Raw genomic sequence first — 27,950 nt, 5'->3', positions numbered from 1 at the left:
TAGGTCCAGATATTCCAGCTGTGCCTGCTATTACCTTTAAAAGGGCAAGATCGTTACGTGATGATTTGGTTCACAGTTATCTTCCAGCAGAGAAAAAACGCATGGGAACTTTAAAGGATGCAAAGGGTTTCTTCCCATGTGGGAAATGCAAGGCCTGCTCTGCTAGTAAGAGAACCTTGACATATGATGTACCGGGTTATCCAGGTGGCAAGAAAATTAACAAATTCATGTCCTGTCACACTGATCATGCAGTATATTGCTGAGTCTGTCCATGCTCGTTAAGATATGTGGGTAGTACCATCAACCCAGTTAAACTTCGAATATTGGAGCATATGCGGGCAATTGTTAATAAAGACTTTAGTTATCCGGTAGCATGGCATTTTGCCATTAAACATCAGAGTGATAGAACTCTGCTACGCTATTTCTGCTTAGATCAAGTGGTTGAAAATCCAAGAGGAGGAAATCGATTACAGGTCTTGAGAAGATTAGAATCGAGATTCATCATAGATCTTGAGACCAAGGCTCCCAAGGGACTTAATATAGGGGAAGAACTTGCTACTCACCTGGGCTAAGAACTTAACCTGCAATACATACTTAACTACATAATTCTGTACGCAATATCAGTGATCATTGAACTGGATATCATTCTGAACATGTATATAGTGAATACAATGTTTTGTATTTGTTCTTTATGGGATTTATTTTCTATGTACTTTTTTGTGTGTCACTTTACTGAGTATTTAGCAACCCAACAAGAGGTTGCAATTGCCGATCCACGGCAAGATTTGGTTGAATATACCATTTATTAATAAGAATAGCGTTTTGTCGCTTTAAGAATACATTCTTTATATTGTATTTTACCTCAGATACGTGACCGCTGAAGATGTACTGTTTATTATATCTGCTGCCGATACACGGCGAGATTTGGAAATGTTAATGCGTCAATGTCTTGATTGGCGTTTTGAATACAATGCGAAAATTGTGCATTTTATTTCCCATGCTGACATAAATGCAAAAATGTAAATGTTTTAGGCGTTCAAAGATGGCGCGCCGTTTTCTGGAAAATGCATTAGTCCTTTGTTTGTGCCGTTACTTGGTACAAACATAGATAAGGGCGTAATTATGGGCGCTGTGTTGACAACACTGACGAAGGGATTCTAATCCCGAAACGCGTCTGTTTTTCTGAATAAACCGTCCTACTAAACTGCTGTTGCCCGTGTGAGTGCTGTGTTTTTCTTGAAGCCCGGCTGGGCATTTTTCTGGAAATTGGAGCATTGGTATTTCATGCGGACACCACCGCATTACGGCACCCGCCCTGAAGAGTGACTCACGTTTGGTGTCTTGGAGCTTTGATATATATATATATATATATATATATATATATATATATATATATATATATACACATACACACACACATACACACACACATACACACACACACACATATATATCTATATATATATAACCTCCTGGCGGTCGTCAGTAGGTAGTTACAGTTAGGACCTATTATCTAAGGGAAAAGCATTTTTTGATTTGCTGATATCTTTGGCGCCGTTTGACAAATCTTCGTGAAATCTTCCAAACTAAAGACCTGCTCAGGCCAGCTCCTGTCTTGAAAGTTTGGGGGTGATTAATCAAGCGGGGGTCTAGAAAAAAGGGGAGGTCCCAACACACGTTTTCTCCATATTAGTTTCCAGAGGAAATTTTGGAACTGGCTACAGCCCGAACTGCTGAATAGAATTATACGAAATTTGGCAAAAAGGTAGCTCCCTAAGACCTTGGGTGGGCCAGGTACTGGGGGCAATGTGGAATTATATAGCGGGGCCTACTGGAGACACCACAACCCCGGGGACCGCCACCTTCCAGGGGCTTCTAAAATAATGCGTGGAGGGGGCTCCCTCCTGGAGCCCTTGATGGCCCTGGGGACCTCGACCCCCAGAGCCTGCTCCTGCAATGTTCCGGTGTGCCCACCACCAGGACATTGCAGTTTGCTATGGCAGGGCAAGAGCATGGCTCCTTCCATGCCATAGCAAACACTGCTTTGCAGAATTGCTTTAGGGCAAGGGAAGCTGCATGTTAGCAGCTCCCCTTGCCCAAAAGCAATAACGGCTCCCGCAGGAGGCGAGGAGCCAGCTGGGACTGTGGGTGCATTGGGGCTCCCCCCACGGTCCCCAACGTAAGGCCAGGCCTCGGGGGATGGGGTCCCTGGGGCCAGAAGTGGCCCAGGGGAGGGGGGCATGCAGCCCCCAACCTTTATTTTTAAATTAATAAATTGTCGGGCCCTGGGGGATGAGGTCTCTGGGGCTGAAATCAGCCTTGGTAGGAGGCCACACCACCCCGCCTTAAAAATATACAAAATGGCCAAGCCCCGGGGGATGGGGTCCCCGCCACCAATAGTGGCACAGGGAAGTGGGACCACGCGCCCCCCCTTCTCTATGAATACTTTTTTTAAAAAGAGTCCAAACCAGGGGGATGCGGTCCCTGGGGTCGAAATCGGCCTCTGGTGGGGGACCACGCGGCCCCCTTCCATTTTTTTTTTTAAATGGTCATTCCCTGGGGGATGGGATCTCCAGAGCCCCAAAAATACTAAAAGAAGGGGGGGCCACACAGCCCCCCTTCTAAAAATATATTTAAAAAAAGCTCCTGTCTTGAAAGTTTGGGGTTGATTCGTAAAGCGGGGGCCTAGAAAAAAGAGGGGTCCCAAAATACGTTTTCTCCATATTAATTTCCATAGGAATTTTGGAACAGGCTACAGCTTGAACTGCTGAACAGAATAACACGAAATTTGGCAAAAAAGGTAGCTCTTGGTTCAGAAAGAGATCTTTTTTTTTTTAATGGTGTAAATCCGTACAGTAGTTCCTGAGAAATTCAAAAATTAAAATTATTGATATCTGAGCACTGAGGAGGGTTTGCGAACCCTCCCGAGCACGAGCTTCATTCTGTTTGACTGCCAACACTCCAAACCAAGAAGTGTTGGCAGCCATCTTGTGACTGGGTAACCCAGTCACAAGAAAAGAGTAAAAAAAAGATGAAAAACAAGAAAAGGGGGCAGGGTAGAAACCCCCTGACCCCCTAGGCCTGCCCAGGGGGTCCAATAAGGACCCTCAGGGCCAAAAAAAGAATGACTTTTTTTTAAATCGTCCGAAATCGCGCTAGGTGCCCGAATCTGGCTAAGAATTTTTTTATAAAACGAAGTACGGGATTGTGCGCTTCATTTTCCTTTAGCCCTTGGGTGGGTCAGGTCCTGGGGGCAATGTGGAATTATATAGGGGACTTTATGCATAATGTGTGGGGGCACACGGCCCCCCGCAGCCCCAGGGATCACCACCTCCAGGGGGCTTGTAAAATAATGCATGAAGGGGGCTCCTGCCCCCCCACGGTGCCAGGGGGAACGCCACTTCCGCAGGGCATTCATTATTATCGGCGATGTCCCCAGGGCTTAAATTAATATAAAAAAAGTGTGGAAGGGGGCTCCTGCCCTCCCCGCAGTGCCCCAGGGACCACAACCTCCCCGGGACATACACTAATTTAAATGCAGGGTCCATAGTGGCCCCCCGACCCCGGTGACCACCACCTACCCGGAGATTTGAAAATGTAGGAAGGGGACAGTGCAGCCCCCCTACTAGAGCCCTTGATGGCCGTGGGGACCACCACCCCCCAGGGCCAGCTCCTGCAATGTCCTGGGGTCATTGCTGTTTGCTAGGGCAGGGCGGCAGCACGGCTCCTACCATGCCATAGCAAACACTGCTTTGCAGAATTGCTTTTGGGCAAGGGAAGCTGCATGTTAGCAGCTCCCCTTGCCCAAAAGCAATGCCGGCTCCCACCTCCTGCGGGAGCCGGCTAGGACCATGGGGGCATTGAGACTCCCCCCACAGTCCCCAACGTATGGCCAGGCCTCGGGGATGGGGTCCTTGGGGCCAGAAATGGCCCAGGGGAGGGGAGCCACACTGCCCCCTCCCTTTATTTTCAAATTAATAAGTGGCCGGGCCCTGGTGGATGGGGTCTCCGGGACCGAAATCGGCCTTGGTAGAGGGGCCCCTCCTTAAAAAAAAAAAAAATGGCCAAGCCCCGGGGGGTGGGCCAATAGTTGCCCTGGGAAGGGGGGCCACGTGGCCCCCATTTCCTATATATATATATTTTTTAAAGAGGCCATACCCCGGGGGATGGGGTTCTGGGACCAAAATCGGCCTTGGGAGGGGGGTCACGCAGCCCCCTTCCTGTTTTTGTTTTTTTAAGGGTCAGGCCCTGGGGGATGGGGTCTCCAGGGCCCCAAAAACACTAAAAGAAGGGAGGCCACACAGCCCCCCTTCTAAAAATGTATTTAAAAAAAGCCAGCATCTCGCCTGAGACCCCGCCTCCTCCCTGCACCACTCTGCAAATGCACCCCCTGTGCGTTTTAAGTTGGGGAATTAAGTCCCCTTGAATACTGAGGGTCCCTGGGGGCCAACTAGCCCACCAGGTACCTCCAGTAAGCCCCACACAGCTGGATTACAAAGAGGTGGTCTGAAACCACCCCCATTTTTGCATCACTCTGCAAACCTCACCTCTTGGCGCACTGCTGGTGGGGCGATGAGGTCCTCTTGTGTTCTGAGAACCTTAGGACACAAGTGGCCTTCATCCACTGAGCAGCAGTGCGCCAGGAGGCGCGTTTGCAGTGTGGTGTAAAAAAGGGGCGTGGCCTTGGACCACTCTCAGTAATCCAGCTCTGTGGGGCTTACTGGAGGTACCTAGTGGGTTAGTTGGCCCTCAGGGACCCTCATGAGGAAAGGGGACTTCATCCCCCAACCAAGAGCACGCCAGGGAGTGTGTTTGCAGAGTAGTGGGCAAAGGGGGTGTGGCCTGGTATGAGAACTTAGCAATCCTGCTGTGTGGTACTTACTGGAGGTAATAGGAGGGGTAGTTGGCCCCCAAAGGATGTCCTTGGGGGCCAAGTATCCCTCTTGTTATCTCCAGTAAGTCCCACACAGTAGTACTGGTAAGACGTCTTTGGAGGCCCCGTCCCCTTTCTCCACCACTCTGCAAACGCGCCTCCTGGCAGACTATGAGATAGGGAATAAAGTCCACTTTACACCAGGGGACTTTGGGGCCCAAGAAGCCCTCCTGGTACCTCCTGTAAGTCCTAGGCAGCAGAATTCCTGAGCGCTGGTCGGAGGACCAGCACCCTTTCTCTACCACTCTGCAATGTGACTACTAGTTAAAGAAGCATCTTTCTGCACCTCTGACTCAGAGGTAGTCTTAATACCCCTGCCCTATTATGTACTAGGGCCTTACAGGGGAGGTCATGCCAATCACAGGGTTACCCCAACCCATAGTGTACCCTAGTGTATGAAGGTGTTTTCTCTGTATTCTATTTTTTTTTTTACAATTTCAACATGTTTTATTTATTGTTACACAAGAACGCATAAGAAATTAGCAGTTCTGTAACAGGGTATAACTATCGCTGTTTATACATCAGTGTCCTGAGAGATTATGATTCTTAGCTAACCCAACATGACGTTACTTAGTGAAAAAGAGAGATTAAGAGAGAGAGGAAGACAGAAAAAGGCAGGAAAGCAGAGGGTGAAAGAAGAGGTAAGGGATAGGCACTGAGAGTTGCATTAATTATTATTTACTATTTTCATCTGACAAGCAGTGGGGTTGTTGTTACAAATGATGGTACACATACAGGCCCAAGAGGACCACATAGGCTGCGACCAGTAGGGCTCAGTTAAGATCCATTGTCAGTGTGGAACGTACAAAGGAGTGCCAGAGTGTGTTTCGCCGACCAGTCTTGTTTTCATGGAGGCTCAAGAGTCCAGGTACATGTTGAGAGACTTCCATATCCTTCTGGAGGCCGGTTTCCAGGGTGAGTTCTGTAGTGCAATGTTGTCCGCTCCTCTAAGATGCGTGATCCAATTGAACCAGCCTTTGTACGATGTCTTACTTGTGTCTTTCCAATTGGAGAGGACCATTTTCACTGCTGCTGTCAATAACAGGTCTAGTAGGTCCTTATCATGTTCTGATCTCGTTTCTGTGCACATAAATGCCATAGTGAGGGTGAGAATTATTTTGTTGGCGTACAGTTAAACAATTTATTTATAAAAGCAAAGACTTCCTCCCAGAATGTTTTGAGTGATGGGCAAGGAAGGATAAGATGTGCTAGATCCCCTTTATCTTTATTACAGTTCCAGCATAGCGCATCCTCTCTGAGGCCTAATGAGTGTAACTGTGCTGGGGTCCAAAAAGCCTTGTGGAGCAGCCAAAATTTTGTTAGTGAGAGCACGGGGGAAATCTTATTGCATGAGGCCGAGTCCCATAGTGTGGATCAATCTTGTTCGTTATGTGTGGTTTTTGCTTGATTGTCCCAATAGGCAATTGTCTTGTTGTTAAGTTTAGGGGATTTGGGGGGGAGGAGTTTGTAGAGCTGCGAGACCTGGTGTCCTAATTTATTGATGTTTGACACATACTGGAAGATTGAAGGTTGTGAGGTGGATAGTTTGGCTTTAGATAAGGCCGCTCTGATTTTCAAAAAGTTATAGAGTTCAATGTTGTTTAGGTTATGTCTTGACTGTAGGGCTGTAAATGTAATGGGGTATGATTCATTTTCTAGTTGATAAGGATAGTAGATACCTCTCTCAATCCATGTATCGAAGGCTAGGCTTTTCCCTTTATAACGGATACTATTGGCCGAGAGTGATTTCATTTTGGAACCTTTGATGCTATTCTCTAGCTTCTTATCTACATTTAGTAGGGCGATTTTTGTGTTTTTAAGGATCGACTTGGAGGTATGTATTCTAAGTGTATTTTAGCATAGCACTGGCTCTAGGCCTGGTTAGTCAGACTCAGTTACCACCAGTACCCATCAGCAAAAAGTCGGGGCACAGGATGACTTTGCAACAAGGCCTCTTTCTGCCCCTCTGTTGGTTCTTTCTGTATATCTCTTGCTTCTTTCAGCACCGTTCTTTGTCTTTCTGGAATTCTGTTGCCTCTTTCTGCATTTTTCTTGCTTCTTTCTGTGCCTTTCTTCCTCTTTCTGCATATGTCCTACCTATGTAGGCATGGTTTGAAATTAGCATTTAAAAAAACCTTTAAATTCACTGAAAAAACCATAGGTTTCAAGGTCGTTATGGTTAGAAATTACCATTTAAAAAACCTTTGAAATTCACTGAAAAAAACATTGGTTTCAGGGACTTTGTAGTAGTTGGATATTTTACTCGTACAAAACCAAAGAAATTCAGCTGTTATAGTTAGTTAAGCTAACTATAACTCATGCCCCCACAATGCACTGCTGATGACATCACATATTATATCATTCATGACATGGTCAGTGATGTCACTGATGACATCTTTGATGACACCTCAAATGACATCACTGATGACAGTTCCCTTTTTTACTCATCCCAAGCCTCCTCCTTCCGTTATGACCTCAAAAAAAAAAGACTACATGCTTCACTTTTCTATTCCTCTACTATCCTTTTCAATCAAAATAGGAGACTAACATGTTGACTTCTCAAATTTCATATTTCACTATACTAATTCACCTCTAATCCTTTATGGGTTCCAGGGGAGCGTGCTACTCACCGAAAAAGCGCTTCAACACCTCATCAGGGGTAGCAGGCACTATATAAATGCAAACCTTTTTCCCTCTTCTATCACCCCGCTACCCTTTTCTATCTAAATAACTGAATACCATATCCACCACTAAAATGACTTTCAAATTTCACTATACTAATTCATCACTAATCCTTTATGGGTTCTGGAGTAGTGTGTTACTCGCCAAAAAAAAGCGCTTCAACACCCCATCAGGGGTAACAAGCGCTCTATAAATGCAAGCATTTTTTCCTCATCTATCCCTCTGCTGTCCTTCTGCATCCAAATAATTGACTAACCTATCCATCACTCAAATTACTTTCATATTTCACTTAACTAATCCAACACTAATCCTTTATGGGTTCTGGAGTAGCGTGCGACTCGCCGAAAAAGCGCTTTGACGCCTCGTCAGGAGTAGTAAGCGCTATATAAATGCAATTACAATACAATACAATAGTGCAAGGCTGTATACATTCTGAAAATCATAGTTTTTGTTCAGGAATGAGTCCTTACCTTTAGAATGCAGCACACATTCAAAGAGGGAAAAACAAGGATAAATGTAAATGTAAATGTGGGATACTTGTAAAGCGCACTGTTACTCTACCCGAGTGTCCTGGCGCTGTAGACCGCTGGGGAACCCGTCCTGATTTTCCCTGTGAGATGCTCCTTTTCTGGGTATCTCCAGGGTGAAACCAGGCATTCCCGGCGTCTGTGGGGGGCCATTGTAGAGATGAGGCAAGCTTAATGCCCAGAGTTACCGAGTGTGTTCCCTGGTTAGAGTAGGCACTAAGGCGAGAATTATCGAGTCCGTTGACCCTGGTCCAAGACCCTGCCGCGTCGGGAATTGAACCCTGGTCCCGGGCCGTTCTCTGCTTACAGGTCTGCCACCTCTAACCAGTGAGCCACACCTCTCCTTGTAATGCCTGCGTCAAGGAGGTGCAGCTCCCCCAGAGTTGTTCCTGAATGGGATTTTCATGAAGCAGCGCTGGTTCCTTGAGGAACACAGGCTACTTAAAAAAAAATCCATTGAGGAGCACAAACACAGGGATGGTGGCCTGTTGCAGGCACCCATGCCTATATTTGTAGCCAATCAGAGAGGTTTACATATAGCGACCTGCCTAATTAATATTCATTAGGCAGCTTACTCTGTAAACCCCAGGATGGGACATTTTTGATATTCGACCTATTAGTGCAGACTGGTGGCAAAAAGGTGGTGGACAATTTGTTACCACTCTTGCGACCAGTCTTTTCATACATCGCACCCTTTTTTTCATTTCAGTAAAGGTGTTCAGTATTGTGATACTTGTTTCCCACTTGCACATTGTTGGGTCTTCCAGAGCACAAGTTGTACTGGATACTTGAAGAACACACTATAATACTAAAGATGGTCACACTTCCAAATGGTCTATTCCCATTTTATTTTATTTGTAATTTATATTATTATTAGCTTTACTTGAGTTCAGTCATGTTTTTGTCTTTGCTGCCTCAAGCACGAGCAATAACTATACATGGGCCATAGAATAGGTTGGTGAGAAGCAGGCAACAGGTTGATCCTTGACAATAAATATGAGTTCTAAGCCCCAAGATGGGGACTTTTGCTTGATGTATTTTGGTTGTAGAATGGAAGAGATCACCTTGTAATCTGACACACAAAGCCATGAACTGCATGCACTCTCCCAGGAGGTGGCAAGGGAACCAGAAAAAGCCACACAGTGGGTGAGAGGGAAAGACATGGTAAACCTTACATTGGACACCACCGCTATCGACATCCCAGGTGAGATATTCTACAAGGTTGCAAAGTTTAAATTGGAATTAATGTTGCTAAAACATTGTTCCTCTCACGTTTGTTACACAAGACAATGGCTGAGTCGCCTGCACTATTACATTAAGCTTCTTCACCACAAAAACACACCTCAGTAAATATGATGGAAAAAGTAAATATATGAAACAGATGTCGATACAAATATCCCTATTTGATATATGCTTGAGCTTACTTTCATTTTTTCATTACCTTACTCAAAAACATTTTTTTGTTTTTTACATTCATTTGCTAAGAAAGACCACATGTATTCAACAGTCCTTCAAATATATTAATGTATACTTCAATTAGTTCCTAGTTAATCACAAAGGCACATGATATATAAAAGAGCAATGAGGACTGTCAAACATGAACATTTTCCAAATATTGTCTCTTTGAAACATCACATTTAATCAACTTTGTACACCTAGAATAGTCTGAGTTTTATCATTTAATTAAGTATCGGAATAAATTATTAAAACGTTACAATATGTTTCCTATAGTTTTGCAACTCTAATCTGAGAAACAGTATGTTTAGTCAGAGCTTCAAACACAGCCTGGTTGGAATTTTTTAATTTATTAATTACAGTAACTATATAGAACAAGTAAATACAACTTTAAGTTCACAACATACAAATTCAGCAGGGTCAGCCTGTCAAGATATTTTTCACATATGTTAAAGGGTCGTGTATAGAGTTCCCTTGACTTGCCGCTGTTCTCTGCCCACCAGCAGGTCCAAAGCATGCAGATATAACTTCATGGACTGCAAATAGAGGATTGTCTCTAGACAGCGAGGCAGATTTATAATGTACGGAAATGCTAATGAGACATGTGTACTCTGTAAGAAAACAAACACAAGGAGATGATGGACGGAACGCTGAAACTTTTAAAACGCTCACCCCCAGTCACAGATCTGGGTTGAATCTATCATCGTTCTTTAGCTCACTTTGTCACCCCAGCTCAGACCCAGCCATATGCAAATCAGTCTTGACCCTGTGCCTCATGGGAACAGTCCAGCCTGAACTGCGAAGCCAGGTCTTCCCTGGACCGGAAGCAAGCACCCTGGGACCTTTGTGGGGTAACACCCCTCATCAGCAAGGCTAGCTTGAATCCAGTGGCAAAGCGAGCAAGGGACCCACGTCTGGCCATCCCCAGTGCACTTAGGGTAAGAAATCAAAACACCCACAAATGATGGACGGAATGTGGAACAAATTAAACATTCACCCCCAATCTAGAGATCTTGATTAAATCTATTGTTCTTTTGCTCACCATGCCACCCCAGTTTAGAAAATAAGGGCCTGATTTAAACTTTGACAGATGGGAATTTACTACTTCATGGTGACAGAGTACAGTACTCTGTTCAGGGCCGGACTGGCCGTAGCGGGCACTGGGCGTTTCCCCGGTGGGCGGCGGGTGGGGGCCGATTTTGGGCCCTTTCAAACAGCTCAGCTGCACCCCTCCCTCCCCCCTGGGTGGGCAGCCGAGCAGTTTGCCAGGGCCGGTTTTGGTTCCCAGTCCGGCCCTGACTCCGTTGGCCTGTGGGAGTACGGCACGCCAAACTTAGAGATAGTTGTCAGCGCAGAAGGCATCTATTGCATTTACAGGAACCACCTTCATGGCGGTTCCTGTAAATGATCAGAAAGTTTAACAGATGGTCCCGCCAATGTGATGGAGCCCTACATCAAACTTTCAACTTTTTTTATCTTGAAAAACAAAACTCAAAGCAGAATTTAGTTTTTCAAAAATATTTAAAAAATCATTGACCCAGGTAATTTGATAGTTTCCACTGTCTTTCACTGCTGGGTTTTACCTGGCAGTGACTCCCTCTACATGCTAAAGTTCCACTCGACTGTAAATGAGGCAGGGAAACTTTGATTTGGCAGAGAGGATACTTACTACCTTACCATAGCAAAGGAGTACCCTCTCTGCCAAAGTCTAAATTTGGCCCTGTTTTACAATTAATGAATTAGAAAGAAGATGTACACTTGAATTACCCATTAAAAATATATGCTTGCACTTCATAGCTATCACTGGAAAGCCAATAATCTCCTAATATTTATGTGGCTCCTACCAAAATAAGATCTGCTGAAAGACAGGAAAAAGTGCAGGTAGTTCTGACAATTAAATGCACCATTGATTAGGTATTGTTACTCTGAGATTAAATCTGAATTATCCATTAAGTTTGCACCATAGCCAACACAGATAAACTGCCAGTTGGGTTGCTTTAATATTACTCTATCTCACAATAGGGGAGAAAGGTCAAAAAGGCCTCTGCCACCGTCCTCTCTAACATAGTACACATACAAAAATAGAAGACTGGGGCTAATCATATCTGAGAACACACATTTAGGACAGAGATTCCACTGGGAATTACAAGACCCTCAGCAACATAAATGTGGCATGCTTGATCATTGGCCATTCCCACAGTTAAACTTATATGAGTGTCAGTGGTCTCAGCCACCAGTAGTGGGAAAATAGGGTTTCCAGTTTTTTGCAAAGGAGAAAAAGTCTCCAGATGCTAGAGAGAAAGAAATGAAGTTAAAACAGTCTTCAGTAAGCCAAACTCAATCATTTATAGCTGGTTACCTTGCCTGGGATAAACAGCGGGGGATTGGGGTAATCACAAACGTTGTTATCAGTGATGGATGGAGGCTACTAGTACCCTTCCATCTGGACTGGTCTACATGTTTCAGCTTTCTGTGAAAAGTCCAGTGGGTCTCCAGCATTCTTCAGGACCTGTACACATCTCTGGCTATTTGGATTAAGAGATGCCCATGTGTAGAGCCTATCTGACCTTCATTTTCACAATATGCATGGTTGGTATCTGCAAAGTTAGGAAGCCAATTACCAAAGGATAAGAAATTCCCACTTAACCCTGGGAAGGGAGGGGTGTTTCGCCCTGTAGTTACACTTTTGTCAAGAGTAGACCACCCTTCGGTGGTTGAAGGAAAAAGGCAGCGAGCGCAACAGTATCTCCTTATCCTTTGGTAATTGGCGCCCTGACTCGCTTTGAGCAAGCCATAGGCCGAAACGTCATGCTTTTTATGCTCCTTTATATTATTCTTGAATCTTACAGCAAAATCATTAAAAAAACAGGCTTCATTTGATTGATTCATTCAGGAAATGACTTGATTCATCTGAGGATTCCTCATCACACCTCCTGGGCTCCACTGTGTTAGTATTTTAATTTAAATGCAGCTGTTTATTTGGAAACGTTTCTCTGTAGGGGCTCAAACTCTGAAATGTCTGTCTTATGGCACAACATCTGTGAAATGGAAATCTCTGTTGATTTCTCATATTTAAATGTAGGCCTCTGCTAACAGACTGCACACAGAGGTTCAGGACCGACATAATGCAACCCCCAAGATTTTTCCAGAGAAGGCAATCTGAGGTAATCAGTTTATCCTACAAAATAAGCCATTTGGGGGCAGTTTGAAATCAATTTGGAAGGTTAACAAATAATTTACTGGGGCTCATTCAAGAATAGACTCTCTTTGAGTAATAGACACCACCCCATGCTAGATAATTGTTCCCTTGTAAGTAATCCTTCACTGAGCTGAGAACTTTCCAAACTATTTTCCTGAAAAGTTACTGTTTTAACATTAATAGCACTAAGGTTACCACGTCTTCATGTCTGAGCTGAGCTCATTTCCAGTTCTAGACTTTTATTTACCATTTCAGTGCATTTTGGGAGTTGTGTGCTTGGTTTAGGTAACCTGAACCCATTGGAATTTCATTTGTTTTAATGGTTTTTAAAGGGGAACCCCAGGATTGGAACATTGTGCGCTTGAGGGATGGGGACTCACAGTAATCTACCTGGAACAAAGATGCAACATTTTCTGCAGTAAAACAAAAATAAAAGATTAACAAATAGATCATTTGTGGTGTCTAATATGTCTTTCTTAAGGCTGTGGTTAGCTATCCATTTGATTTTTTTTGTGTAGACCTGTAGTCTCTTCTTGGCAGAACTGTAAAGCTTACCAGGGGCCTCATTTATGAGGCCTTGCGTCAGTTTTGCGCTTCCGATGCGTCACTTTTTGTGACGCATCGGCGGCGTAAAACATGCCTCCTGTTGCGCACTATTTACAAAGTGACGCATCTAAGCAGATGCGTCACTTTGTAAACCCCTGCGCAACATTATACCTGCGTCAGGTATAATGTATGCAGAGGCGGCGTTCCCCCGCAAAAAGCCTCGTAATAGTGACGCAATGAAATCTATGAGATTTCACTGCATCACTTTTAGGATGCTGTTGCGTCAAAATCTTGCGCCTGCCTCACAGCAGGCGTAAGACTGACGCAAGCCCTTTCACATGGGGCTTTCCCCATTTGAAAGGACGCATTGCTGGAGTTGCGTCACTTTTGTGACACACCCCAGCAATGCGTGACTTTTGCGCTTACAGATACGTCAGAAATACTGACGTATCTGTAACTCCTTGCGACATGATGCGTCATACTGTAAATATGACGCATCATTGGTGTCGCAAGGAGGACGCTGTGAAAAGTGATGCATCGCTGTTTTCACGCAGCGATGCGTCACTTTTCATAAATGAGGTCCCTGGTCTTTACATGAGTAGTTTATCCAGTCCAAGTTTTCTCTTTGCAGTCTGGTATTTTTAGTCGTTTTTTTAGGTCGAGCGACCTATCTCAATGCGCATGCGCATTGAGCGGGAGCTCGATATATTGCGGCTTAAACAGAGCTTACCGAGATCAGGCGATTCCCAGGCGATTTCTTGCCGTGCAAGTGAAAGCGCGTGCACAATGCCACCAGCTGCTTGCCTCGCATTATCACATCAAGGGCGGCCGCATCTCAGGCCCCTGCTGCTTCACACCCTCATGCCGCTCTCCCCGCTCCGCCCCCTCCCGCCATGTCCACTTCACTTTGACGGCCGCAGGCCGTCTCTCGTGTTTCTGCTTGTTTAATTGATCTCCGTTGGTCTTTCTCTACTCCCTCCCCCCTCCCCACACGTGCCCGGTCTCTCTTCCCGTCTCTCAGTTCTATCTGTTCTTTCTTACTCTCTACCTTTCTGCCCCGTCCCTCTCTTTCGTTTCCATTCTCCTTCATCTTTAGTTCCTTTTGTGTAGTTCTCTTATGTCACACTCGTTCTCTCTTTTCCTCTTCATTCTCGCTTTCTTCTATGACATCTCCCTCTCTCATCTCTCGCAAGTTCGCTGTCTCCCGCTCTTTCCGACCGATCCGCCCCCTCCCGCCGTGTCCACTTCACTTTGACGGCCGCAGGCCGTCTCTCGTGTTTCTGCTTGTTTAATTGATCTCTGTTGGTCTTTCTCTACTCCCTCCCCCCTCCCCACACGTGCCCGGTCTCTCTTCCCGTCTCTCAGTTCTATCTGTTCTTTCTTACTCTCTACCTTTCTGCCCCGTCGCTCTCTTTCGTTTCCATTCTCCTTCATCTTTAGTTCCTTTTGTGTAGTTCTCTTATGTCACACTCGTTCTCTCTTTTCCTCTTCATTCTCGCTTTCTTCTATGACATCTCCCTCTCTCATCTCTCGCAAGTTCGCTGTCTCCCGCTCTTTCCGACCGATTCGTTTGGTCATTTCTCTCTCCTCCTCCCCTCTTTCCTTTCTCTTTCATTATCTCTCTCCAGCTCACCTGCTATTGATTTTTCTCATCCCCTCTAACTCTACATGCTTCTATCTGTTTGTTCCCTTACATTCTCTCTCACTACTTAGTAAGCGCTACTATATAAATACAAATACTTACCTCTTCGCCCTTTCCCTGTCTTTGTTCGCCCTTGTTTCGCCTTCCATTCTATCCGTTGCCGGCACTCTACCGACCCCCAACACTCTTGCATACTTTCGCTCTTTCCATCTCTCTACCATCTCTTTATCTTTCAGTTCCTCGTCTCCTTCTCGCTTTCATTTTTGTTTTTCACAATTTTCCTCGACCCCTTTCTCCTTCACTTTTTTCTTCCAGTCGCCCTTTTCGGTTCCTTCTTCCTGCCTCGAGACTCCTACCTTGGCCCTGCTCCTGCAGCCATATTATCATAAGCCCCTGACCTCTCCATATCTGGTACCACGTGACGCGCCTGACCGCTATTCTATTCTATTCCATTCCTTTAATTTCTGTGCTCTTTACAGAAGACACACAAGGTCGAGAAATAGAAGATAGGCGAACTCCTTGAAATTAGCCACCAAGCCCCCTCCCCCATCACCGCCCACACACGGGGAAAAATCTGCATTATTATACTAAATTAACTTACTGCCGCCCCCTCTGCTCGGACCAGGCGGTATCAGCAGCACTGCCCCACAAGGTGGCGCTCTGCTGCAGCAACAGCCTCGTGATCCACACAGGGCCTTTAAGGTAAAAAGTATCATTATTTACTAGCCTGGCTGTAGGCAGCAAGCACACTGCGACAAACACCCATGCTTTAAACAAGCACTGGCGTTGCCAATAGGTCTCGCAGTAGGAAAGTTGGAGCTATTGGTTATGTAAATGACAAAGGCCTTTATGTTTTTAAAATGAAAACAAAAATAAAAGGCATTGTTATTTGCAATTGTAATAGCTCCAACTTTCCTACTGCGAGACCTATTGGCAACGCCAGTGCTTGTTTTTATAATGCCATGCACATGACTACAAGACTCAGAATGCAGAGATACAGGCCGGACTTGATGAGCCACTCACTCACACATGTAACTGGGGACATTTGTGGCTCTCATTTAGCCCTTTGGGACAATTGGTTTAAATAAACCAATTCAGGTTTCAACTCGATATGTCTTCTACTGTTGCAGATTTACTACCTGCTGCACGCTTGGTTGACTGGAATACCATCTGGCTTGATGGCATTCACGTTTTATTATTGGATCAGTCAAGGGAGTAGCCCCAAAAAATAAAAACAATACCCCTTACTTTGAATTTTAGCTCTTGTGGTACCAAGTAAATGGAGCAGGTGAGCCCTACACTCCCTACAAGAGCTCCCTTGCCTCTTCCATCCAAACATCTATCCATTAATCCTTTGACCCTTCGCTCCACCTGCTACAATGTTCCACCTTTCCAGCCACTATTTCACATAACATTCTGTCATCCATTCATTCTTTCATCCTTCATTCAACGTTTCTTTATTCCATCCTTCCAATCTGCCATCCATCTACCCTGCCATTCATCCATCCATCCACCCACTCTGCCATCCATCCATCCACCCATCCACTCTGCCATGCATATATCCATCCACTCTGCCATCGATCAATCCATCCATCCATCCATCCGATCACCCAACCACTCTGCCATGCATCTATCCATCCACTCTGCCATCCATCCTTTCATGAACTCTGCCATCCTTCCTTCTTTCTACTCTGCCATTTATCCAGTCACTCTGCCATGCATTTACCCATCCACTCTGCCATGCATCCACACATCCACTTTCCCATTTCTATCCACTCTACAGTCCATCCATCCACCCTATCATCCAACCATCCATCACCCATCCACTCTGTCATCCATGCACTTGTCCATCTACTCTTCCATCCATTCACTCATCCTTTCACCCACTCATACATCTATCATTCTACTTTGCCAGGCTTTCACCTGTCCATCCACCTATACATCCATCCATCCCTTTACTCTGCCAACTTTTAACCTATCTATTCAATCATTCATTCCCCTACACTTTCATCCACCCGCTCATCAATCCACTTCCGTTCACCCTTTCTTCTATTCAGTATTCCTTCTATCTTTTCCTGTTCCATTTACACATCTTTCGTTCTTTCCTGCTCCAGCTTGCTCTTCTATTGATGCTGTATTCCTTTATAGCGTTGATTATGAGCTTTTGTCTGCAGACCGAAGAGGCCCGCGAAGAACCTTTAGAAGCTTTTGCAAATGCACAGAATCAAGGCTTTATCCAAATGATAGACTGAATGTTATATTGAATATGGTTTTCATTTATACCAATAATAACAGCTCAGATTTAAATGTTAAACCCCCATCTTGAATGAACCACTTCTCATATTAATCACAAACATCGCATATAATCACTCAAGACCGAGACCTGTGTGGGCAACCAACCCAAATCAACTTGAGCACTTATGGAAGGTTTCACCAATCTTGTGTTCCCCTTTAGAGTGGACTTATCTTGGCAGTCCAGGCTGGAATGTTCTTATGTTCTTAATCGGAGAGGACCGAGACAGATTTTCATTTATTAAATCTCTGTTTGGAGAGAGAGAGTAGGCAAAACAATTACTGCCTGGAATACATTCGGAGAAATGAGTGGCTGAGGTTAATTTAAGCATTCCACCCATAGCTTTTTTGTTTTTCTCAATCCGTAGAATGTATGCCACGGGATGTTCCTTTGTCACTCCTCGGTGGACTTTATAGGGCATTTGCGCTGGCTGAGTCCCAGTCCCTAGGCCACTCTCCTTTCATTGCTGGTTCAACCCTATATTGCTTTTACTCTACCTGGCCATGATAAGTTGACGGCAGCTCCTAAGTGGATCCTTTATGCAGCCGTGGCCCGTGCAGGTAAGAATGGTGGGTCCAAGCTGGGGGGATTCGACAGGCGACCATGAGGGGAAATTTAATAAATACTTAATTTTCCCTGTTGGTCGTCTGTCGAATCCCCCCCCCAACCGGCCCCACCACTCTTACCTGCATGGGCCGCAGCTGCCTTTAGGACATTTATCCTGGCTGTCTTTAACCAGTGCATGCCCAGCCTGCTCCTTTGTCGTTCCTGGAGTTACCCTATAGACTGTATATCCCGGCTGCCTGTAATAACTGCACTCCTGTGGGACACCCCTCCACCACTCTTCAGAGCACTTGGTATGGCCCACTCCTATTGATCATGGATGACGTTATCTTTTGAAATATTTTGCCATTATTGGTTATATGTATGCCCGGGGGTTGTTCACCTAGTGCTTCACAGGGATTATATAGAGCTGTGCATATAGATATGTGCACTGTGACTGCCTGTATCCAGTGCATGCTGTGGGATGCTCCACTGTCACCCCTGTTTGGCGTCTATAGTGTCTCTCAATCAGGCAGGGCAACAAAGTATTGCAAAATACATCTGCCTCTTGCTCCTCTTCCTACACACCTAGGCGCAGCTCCCTAAGACTTGATAAGATCACCACTCTTGTTACATGATAATGACTTTCCATGATAAGAACCCAGTAGGTCCCTCCTGGCTTTTAGGCAAGCACAGGTGTACAAACTTACCAACCTGAGAGGTCAGACGGACAGATCATGGCCCACACCTCTATGCCAACTTATCTGAAGAGAAGGCATGTTAAGCATGTAACAGCACCTGCCAGGGATTGTCAGCCATTTTGTTTTGTTGTTGTGAGTTACTGGCACCCCTTTACCATAATTGTGCAGTCCAGGAAGGACCTGGCCTGGCAGTTCGGGCTGGACTGTTCCCATTGGGCGCAGGGTCAAGACTGATTTGCATATGGCTGGGTCCAAACTGGAATGGCATGGTGAGCAAAAGAAAATGGATTTAGGCCCAGATCTTTCTACTGGGGTGAATGCATGACATTGTTCTGCATTCTGTCCATCAACTGTTCTTTTGCACAAAGTAAATCCACATTGTTATCTTCAAAGCTTCAGTTAAATTTAATTTTAGAGAGAATAATTGTAAAAAAATTATTGCAGATATCAAAACAATTGTAGCAAATGTAAATGTACAGAATATGAAAAATGTGAAAGTAGGAAACATCATACATAATACAAGTTGATGATCCCTACCTGTCTCCTGCGTCAAAGGTTTGCGGTTCTATGAAGGCTCAGTATTGAGATATTTCCTTCAAACTTGTATTTATGAAGGTCATTTATTTTCCGTTCTACACCCTGTCTCTGAGAAAAGGCTGAAATATGTCTGTATGGTAGCATTATTACAAGACAATGGGCTTGGTGCAGTTCCACAGAGATCTGCTCTGTGGTCTGATTGGAGTTCAATCCATACCTAACTATATCTCTGAGAGGACTGTGAAAGATCAATTTATACTACTGAAGCTCTTTATTTTTGGGAAATAAAACAACCTTGCGGTTCATAATGTCAGATGGGAAGTAAAGCATGGAACTTCACTTACATCAGTGGCGGCTCCTCTGCTAAGGTGGAGGAGCATCGCCCCACTTCTTTTTTGCAGTGAAAGACAGAAAAAATAAAATGAGAATAACTCTAGTTATAATCATTTTATTTTCTCCTACTTCCGCCCACATCTTTGTGAGAGAGGGAGGGTGCAGGGGAGGAGTTGTAGCACCCTCCTAAAGTGCGCAGTGACTGCTTAGACAGCCACCTGGGCCGCCCATAACAGTCATGCGCACTTTGCATTTCTGAATACAGTCTGCATTACAGCCCTGATGGAAAACATGCCCAGGCCTCCAGTCAGCATCTGAGCGCCAAAAAACGGCACTCAGACCAATCAGAACGCTGCTAAGGCAGCATTGTGATTGGCTGACTGGGAGCCTGGGTGTGCTTCCTGTGGCCGAGCGAGGGAGGACTACAGAGGAGAGATGGACGAGGAAGTGGCGGAAAGGTAATTTTAACATTTTTAATTAAATTTGTTCATATCTGTTTCCCCCGTGTCCTCCCCCATGTCCTCCCCCCTACCTCACGCATCCTCCCCCTCTCCCTCCCTTGCCTCCTACCTCCGATAGGTGCCGGCTGTACCTGACTTACATATCTATGTTAAAGCCACAAGGCCTTTCTCTAAGCATCAAACATTCAAACAAATATATGAATGTATGAACTTAAAACATACTACCAGAATGTATGACTGTAGCCCTCAGTCTTATGTGATAGTACACTAAAATAAATATGAGTTAGTAATGACTTCAAAAGAATATTGACTTACATGACCTGAAGTTTCGATGAGCAAATAAGCAAATGCATAGAACATGGGCTCCTAACTATCAAAACATATGACACTCAAGTTACTCACTCTGGACACCTAGGCATTTCCTGCATAGGCCATACTTCAATTCAGCACTCTTTCAACCAACCCCTCACCCACCAGGTATCGTACTACCCGTCTGCTAATACACATCACTGACTCATCGGGGTATGACACACTATGTAATTGGAAAAATTAGTAGTTTCACTGTAATGAATGCAGGGCACAGAGACACCTGAGGGCTTATTTATGAGCCCTTGCGTAACTTTTGCGTCGCCGGTGCTTCACTTTTTGTTATGCGCCAGCAGCGTAAAAAATGCGCCATGTTATGTCATATTTACAAAGTAACACATCTGGGTAGATGCGTCACTTTGTAAACCCCTGCGCCACATTATACCTGCACCAGGTATAATGCATGCAGGGTGGGCATTCCGAAGCAAGTAAGCCTCGTAGAAGTGACGCAGTGAAATCTATAAGATCACTGCGCCACTCCTAGAAAGTAAATGCGTCAATATCTTACGCCTGCCTCACGGCAGTCGTTATACTGAGCAGGCACATTTAGCATGGGACTTGCCAATGTGTAATGACCCATTGCTGGAATTGCGTCACTTTCGTGACAACACTCCAGCAATGCATCATTTTTGAGCCTACAGATACGTCAGAAATACTGACGCATCTGATCGCCCTTTCTTGATATTATGGACTATATGACTTCAAATGTAGGTCCTTCAGTAATCTGCTGCCCAAGCACAGACAATAGTTCCCCCCTAAATTATAGAGTATCTCTGTTCAGCAAAGCTCATATGACTTGACTGCAGACAAAATTATATACTTTCTTTTCAAACTCTCCTGTGAGAAGACTGTTCCCAAACTACAAGAACTGACATCCACTGTGACAATGTTGTGATTTTTCACCTGAAGCAGTTTCAAAATGGGTGCATTGACAATTGCTTGTCAACACTCTATGTATTGGTACTGTTAACATCCTGAAAAGGCTTAAAAATGTGAAATAATATTTGTCTAGACCCATAAAAGAACATAATTGATCCTATTTCTAAGCAACCTGTCCCTTTAATGAAATCTACCAAATCAGACTTTGGGGGCAATCTGTTCTGAAAAAAATGCTGTCGCCTGTATATTCACTTTCCATCACTATAACATTGCACTTCCTGCTATGTTAGACCTGCACCCAGCAACAAATTCAATACAACTACTTCGTCTTGATTCTGTTTTTCTGTTTTCTCATAGAAAAATATGTCATCCTGCAATATTGTCTCTTTACTTCTTTGAATTAGCTTGTCATCATTTTTTGATTAATTGAAGCTTCAGGGACCAGATTGAAGGAAAAGTGGGTATAGTGTAATACACTCCCAATTGTAATGAAAGCGGTAAGAACCTGGAGTATGGATAATGACAAATTTGATAAGCAGATTTTAAATATAGCTTTGTGAAAGTTTTGCTCCAGCCAACATCAGCAATATTCCATTAAGTATGCGTGCAGCTTCCTTGCGCCTATTTCTCTCCTTCCAATGTAGCATTGTTTTTTTCAATCTACCATTTCCGTGTATTTTGAATGTTTATTTTAACCATTCTCTTTTTTGCTATTTCCTCATGACTTCTGCCTAACTCTGTCTTGCTATTTTATTTTCTTAATACTTTTAAGGAAATCAATTCTTTTCACATGCTCTATTTTCTGCTAACTTCAATTCTAACCCTTTTTATTTTTAATTATCTTATATATATTTAAATTATTAAATTATTATTTTAATTTAGTTCATATTATTATTTGTTGTCTAATTATATTCATAATACACTTCCTTCTCTTTAACAGTATGCATTTCGTACTTAATTGTATTATTTCAAGATGGCTACATTTTTAAAATTAATTAGATTTGTATTTCTGTAAATAACAGTACCTTAAAAAACAATTTTGAAATAAATCTATTTAATTTCCTATTTAAAATAATCTTGGGGGCGTGGCTTAGCGGGCAACAATGGTGGACGCAGCTTGCTAGAGCTCCCACCGGCCCGACCATTATCCGGCAATTTATCCTGGCTCCTGAACCCGCTTCGTAGCCCACACCTGCGGTGATCGTGGCGGAGGGCAGGAGGTGTTGTCCTGTGCACTTTTCGGTGCTCCCGGTTCCTTTGCAGCCACGAAAGCAGCAGCGGCAGTTTGCGGCCTAGTTCCTGAGGAGAAGCCGGGACCTCGATTTTGACGCCTCCCGGTCGGAGGGTCTCCGCGCCGGCCGGCTGGGCCAACATTTCTCCAGGGCCTGCGGCCCCCCCTTGGAGGCGGAACAGTGGGCATATCCGCGGACCTGCCCGCAGTAGTGGGGGCACCGGCCTGAGCTGAGGGAAAGGCCGGAGGGCGCTGCGGCCTACATCGGGGCCGAGAGACCGGGGCCTCGAGTTTCAAGACTCCCAGCCGCGAGGGCAGGAGCATTGCGGTGGCTGAGGAGTCGACTGGAGCGGCTGGGGACACGGTGCCCCCCCGGGGCGAGCACCTGCCCAGGAGTCTGGTGTGCTCCCTTGCCTCGGACGAGTGTGGGGATCGATCCTGTGTGGACCCGGTGGCGGCGCCTGGTGAGACAACATATTAGTCGGTGACGCTGTGTGGCAACGAGGAACACCTGCGGCCGGCCCACGTAACGCCGGTGAGTGCCCGAGACAGTTGGCCAGTGGGGCGGGGGGGCTCCGCCGCTGGGTGCTAGTGGCGGATCGCTGCGTGGCCTGGTGTGGATCCACGGGGCCCCCCCTTTGTGGCCAGGGTTTGGAGTGGGGCCATCACGGAGCGAAGACTGGGCCAGGCTGGGACGCCGTGGTGCTCCTTAATCTTGGGGACAGCCTCGTGGGACCCGATGCCCCCCCCAGGCAGCGGACGACGATAGCGTGGAGGACTTGTGGGCCTGGGGTTCCTCGTGTGGTGTACTCCAGCTTACGTTTGGAGGTGCGGGGGGTCGGCACCGAGGCTATCTACAGATACTCCGAAATCAGTTGGACCCAGGTGTACTGCGACCATGACCAGAGGCGGGGGTGGCAGCGGGTCCGCCAAGCAGGGGACCCTAGATAAGTTTACGGGGCCAAGTGGGGCGCCTGGTGCCTCGGGCGGAGGCCACGGACCGGGCCCTGACAATGCAGCGCTTATGGCGGCGATTACCCAGTCCAGAGACATGCTGGACGCCAGGATTGGGGCAGTCGGCGCGGATGTGACCCTATTGCGTCAGGACCTGCGGAACGCTGTGGTGCGTATTACTGAGGCGGAGTCCAGGATATCGGTGGTGGAGGACGACGTTGGGACCCTGAAGCGGAAAATGGTGGCAATGGAAAATGTCCAGAGGGGCCTTGCGCTCCGCGTGGAAGATGCTGAAGGGCGGGCACGCAGAAACAACCTTCGCTTCGTGGGGTTTCCGGAAGGCTGCGAGAAGGGGAACATGGAACTGTTCTTGTCCCAATGGTTGGAGTCCTGGCTTCCCCCAGACGTTCTGTCACGATGCTTTGTGATTGAGCACGCACATAGAGCCCTGACGCAGAAGCCGCCGGCGGGGGAGCGGCCCAGGCCGGTGATTGCTAGGATTCTGAATTTCCACGACAGGGACACTATCCTACGGGAGGCTAGGACCAAAGACTCTCTTCTATTTGAAACCCACAAGATAATGATCCTTCCGGATTACACCAGGATCGTGCAACAACAACGTCACTCGTTCATTGCCGCCCAGGCAAAACTACGAGGTCTGAAGATCCAATACTCCCTCCTTTATCCGCGAACTCACTTCTTTGATACTCCGGAAGACGTCTTTAAATGGACTGATGAGACAGTGAGGGTCCGGCCGCATGCCCAGCTGGAACTGAACCCGGGTCACTCGAGGGGCCCTTCGCCGGCGCGGGAGGATTCCGACGCCAAGAGCAGGAGACATAGGAGGTCAAGGTCACGAAAACGCTCCCCTTCATGTGGTGGGAAGCGAGATGGCGCACCCACCGACTCTGACCACTCTGGCAAGGACGGAGGTGCCTCAGGGGACTGAACCTGCTCGCGAGAACTACAGGCTCGCGCTGGGAGATGGTTTTCCTGTGTTTGTTTGGACTGCGGCTTGCTACTTGACTGTATAATCGCTGCTTGCTTTACTTTATCATTGTTGGGACTATGTGGGGCGGGGGGGGGTCAGGTAGCTCTTCTATAGGGGCTTTGCCCCCTACTCAAGTGGGAGATGCTAGGGGGGGGAGTCGGTTGGCTGGGTGGGTAGTTGGTACTGTTGAGGGAGGGGTTCTTGGGGATCCATTGGAGTGGGTGGCCGCTGACCTCCCGTTGGGGGTTAGGGCGCTCCTGCACCGTGACAGGTACTTCAATGTTGTTGAGGTATAGGGGAGGGGGGAGGCTGGTTTGTTGGGAGTTGGGTCGGGGTTGGGTTTGGGGGAAGGGGGAGGGGAGATGCACAGTGTTTGGGTCCACAGGGGTAACTTGTTCACACACGATGGTCCACCCGGTTCGATTTATGTCCTATGGGCGATTGCGCTCTCCTACGCCCGGGCAGTTGCGCCCCCTTTTATTTGATGGCGGCTAGGGGTCCTGCCTCGGAGCTCCCCAGAGCTACACTGATAATTGTGAGTTGGAACGTGAGGGGTATGCTCGACAAAATTAAAAGAGGGGCTGTACTGCGACAGGGGAAAAGGGAAAAGGCTGATGTTCTACTGTTACAAGAGACTCATCTCCTAGGTACGAAGACTTTGAGTCTACAATGATATGGTTATCATCAGGTATACCATGCGGGGTTTGCCCGGGGATCTCGGGGGGTGGCGGTGTTGGTCCACCGAAGCGTATCCTATACCCATTCCTCACAGTGGATTGATGCCCAGGGCAGGTATGTCTTTATCAAAGGAATGATTGGCGAGGAACAAGTGGTATTTGGTAGCGTGTATGCTCCCCCCCTTGCAATGGTCTCTGGCGGAGAAGCTGTTTGCGGTCTGGGCAGAGGTGCCGGACGTCTTGTCAGTGATAGGTGGCGACTGGAATGATGTAATGGATGGATCTGTGGATCGCTACAGGCCTGGTGGCGGACAACTGGCGGTTGCCCCTACGAAACTGAGTGATATGGTGAGAGGTATGGGATGGATGGATGCCTGGCACTGCCACCACCCACACAGTAGGGAATTTACTTATGTGTCTGCGGTCCATCGTTCCTTCTCGCGGTTGGACTACTTGTTCGTCCCGTGCACCGCCGTCGGAAGGGTGGCGTCGACCGCTATTCTGCCCCGGGGGCTTTCTGATCATTCCCCCGTTACAATCGATATCCTCCTTGACAGACGACGACAGCCGTTCCGATGGTGCCTCTCTACTTGGCATCTGCAACGAGATGACTACCAGTCCCACATGCGTGAGGCCATTGCTCACTACTGGGAGGAGAATGAGGGGCCGGACCCGGACGTGGTGACCCTCTGGGAGGCCATGAAGCCGACACTCAGAGGAGTAGACATAGCCTGGTGTGCGAGGGCCCGTAGGGCTCGAAAGGAGGAACTGGAGAAGGCGGAAGATCGCGTCCGCACTCTGGAGGCACGGTCCACAGAGACGGGGGCAGAGGAGGATACGCGGCGGCTCCTGCAGGCGCAGACTGATGCTGCTTCCCTATTGCTTGAGGAGTCGCGCCATATATGGCTTGCAACGCAGAGTAGAATATACCAATGGGGGGACAAATCCAGCTCTATGCTGTACAGGCTGTGCCAGGGCGCGTTCCATGCTCACACGCTGCCGGCACTGAAAGATGAGGCCGGGATCCCCATAACTGACCCAGGGGCTATGGCTGCCAGCTTTGCGCGCTATTATGAGGCGCAATACGCCCCCAGAGACTCCCTTCCTGCGGAGGCTGTAGACGAATTCCTGGCGGATCTCCCGCCGCGGGGGATCTCCGACGAGGAGCGTGATGGTCTAGAGCTTCCTTTGTCCGCGGAGGAACTGAGCAAGGCGTTGGGCGAGCTGAATGCCGGGAAGGCCCCTGGGCCGAACGGCTTCCCGTGCGAGTTTCTACGGAAATATCACCTCCAGTTAGGGCCCAATTTCAAGAAGGCATTGGATGCTGCGAGGGAACGAGGTCATCTGACGTCGGATTGGAGACATGCCAAGATAGTGGTGTTCTGTAAGCCGGGGAGACCGCCAGATAGGCACGAATCATACCGCCCTATCTCTCTCCTAAACATCGAGGCGAAGATACTAGCGAAGGCGCTTGCCAATCGACTCCTGCCTCTCATTACCGCTCTGGTCCACCCGGACCAGGCGGGTTTTATGCCACACAGGGCCACTAGACACAACATCAGGCGGGCCCAGGTGGCTCTGGAGATGATGAAAGCCACCGGCTCCCAGGTGGCGCTTCTATTGGCTGACATCGATAGGGCCTTCGACTCGCTGAGCTGGACTTACCTATGGGCACTCCTACCCCGTTTGAATCTCGGCCCTCAATTCCTCTCGTATGTGCGGCTGCTGTATACCGACCTGACGGCATCCGTGCGGGTGGCGGGTGTGATTTCAGACGCCTTTCCCATCGGGCGAGGCACCCGACAGGGCTGCCCGCTCTCGCCATACTTATTCGCTCTCGCAATGGAACCCCTTGCGGCGTGGGTGCGAATAGATGCACAAATTAAGGGGTTCGAATGGGAGGCTGGGCCGTCAGACCGCATTGCGCTCTACGCGGACGACGTACTGTTCTTTCTTACAGACCTCGACAGGTCAGGCCCCAGAGTTCTTGAGATTATGAGAGTGTTTGGTGAAGTATCAGGGCTGAATCTCAATGTGAGGAAGTCTGTTTTGTGGACCCTGGGCAGCGGAGTGGCTCTTGGTGCCTGGGCGTCAGCCCTACAACAGGCGACGGGAGGTCTTAAGTACCTGGGGGTGTTTTTGACTGACATCCCGGGAGTCTCGTGGGAGCGTAATATTATTCCGGTTTGGGACAGAGTCAGATCGGACATGAAGACGTGGTCCCGCATGCCCTTGAACCTATATGGCTGGTCGGCCATCTTTAAGATGGTCGCTCTCCCTCGTCTGCCCTACCAACTGCAGAATCATCCCTATCCTATCTTGCCACAATGGTTCCGCCAGGTCGATTCGGCACTGGGCCGTTTCCTCTGGGCTGGGGGGGCGGTGCGTGTGGCCCTTCGCACCTGCTTCCTCTCTGCATACTGCGGTGGCCTGGCGTCTTCGGACATCCTCTCCTACTATCAGGCGTCCCATCTCTTGATACTTACACGAATGGTGGTATGGGGATCGGGGCGATCCGGCATATGCTCTGGAGAGATATCTAATGGAACCCGATACCTTGCACACGCTACTATACTCAGCCGGGAAAAGGAAGACGCTCCCGGTGGTTTCACAGACTGTCTTCCAGGTCTGGCGTCGGGCACTTGGTCGCATGGGGTGGTGGAATAGGCTGACTGGGGAGACCCCGCTGTGGAAGAATGGCCGCTTACCGGCCTTGTCGACCCTGCCGGGGTTTCGCGGCTGGGACTCGATAGGGATCTCGGCGTTAGGGCATGTTATGAGGGGCACGACCCTTAAATCCTTCCAGGAGTTGAGGGATGAGTACGATATGCCGAATACCCAGTTCTTCAAATATCTGCAGTTTCGACATGCTATCTCCCCGCCCTGGAGGGGTTGGACTGCCTGCCAGAATTCAGTCCCATAGAGGCTAAATTGTTCATGGGAGAATTGACGGAGAAGAAAATTTCATGCGTATACCAATCCCTTGTCACTCACTGTGCG

This window comes from Lissotriton helveticus, chromosome 11, assembly GCF_964261635.1.
Source record: "Lissotriton helveticus chromosome 11, aLisHel1.1, whole genome shotgun sequence".
NCBI lineage: Eukaryota > Metazoa > Chordata > Amphibia > Caudata > Salamandridae > Lissotriton > Lissotriton helveticus.
The sequence above is the reverse complement of the archived record's forward strand: the minus strand, read 5'-3'. Positions refer to the sequence as shown.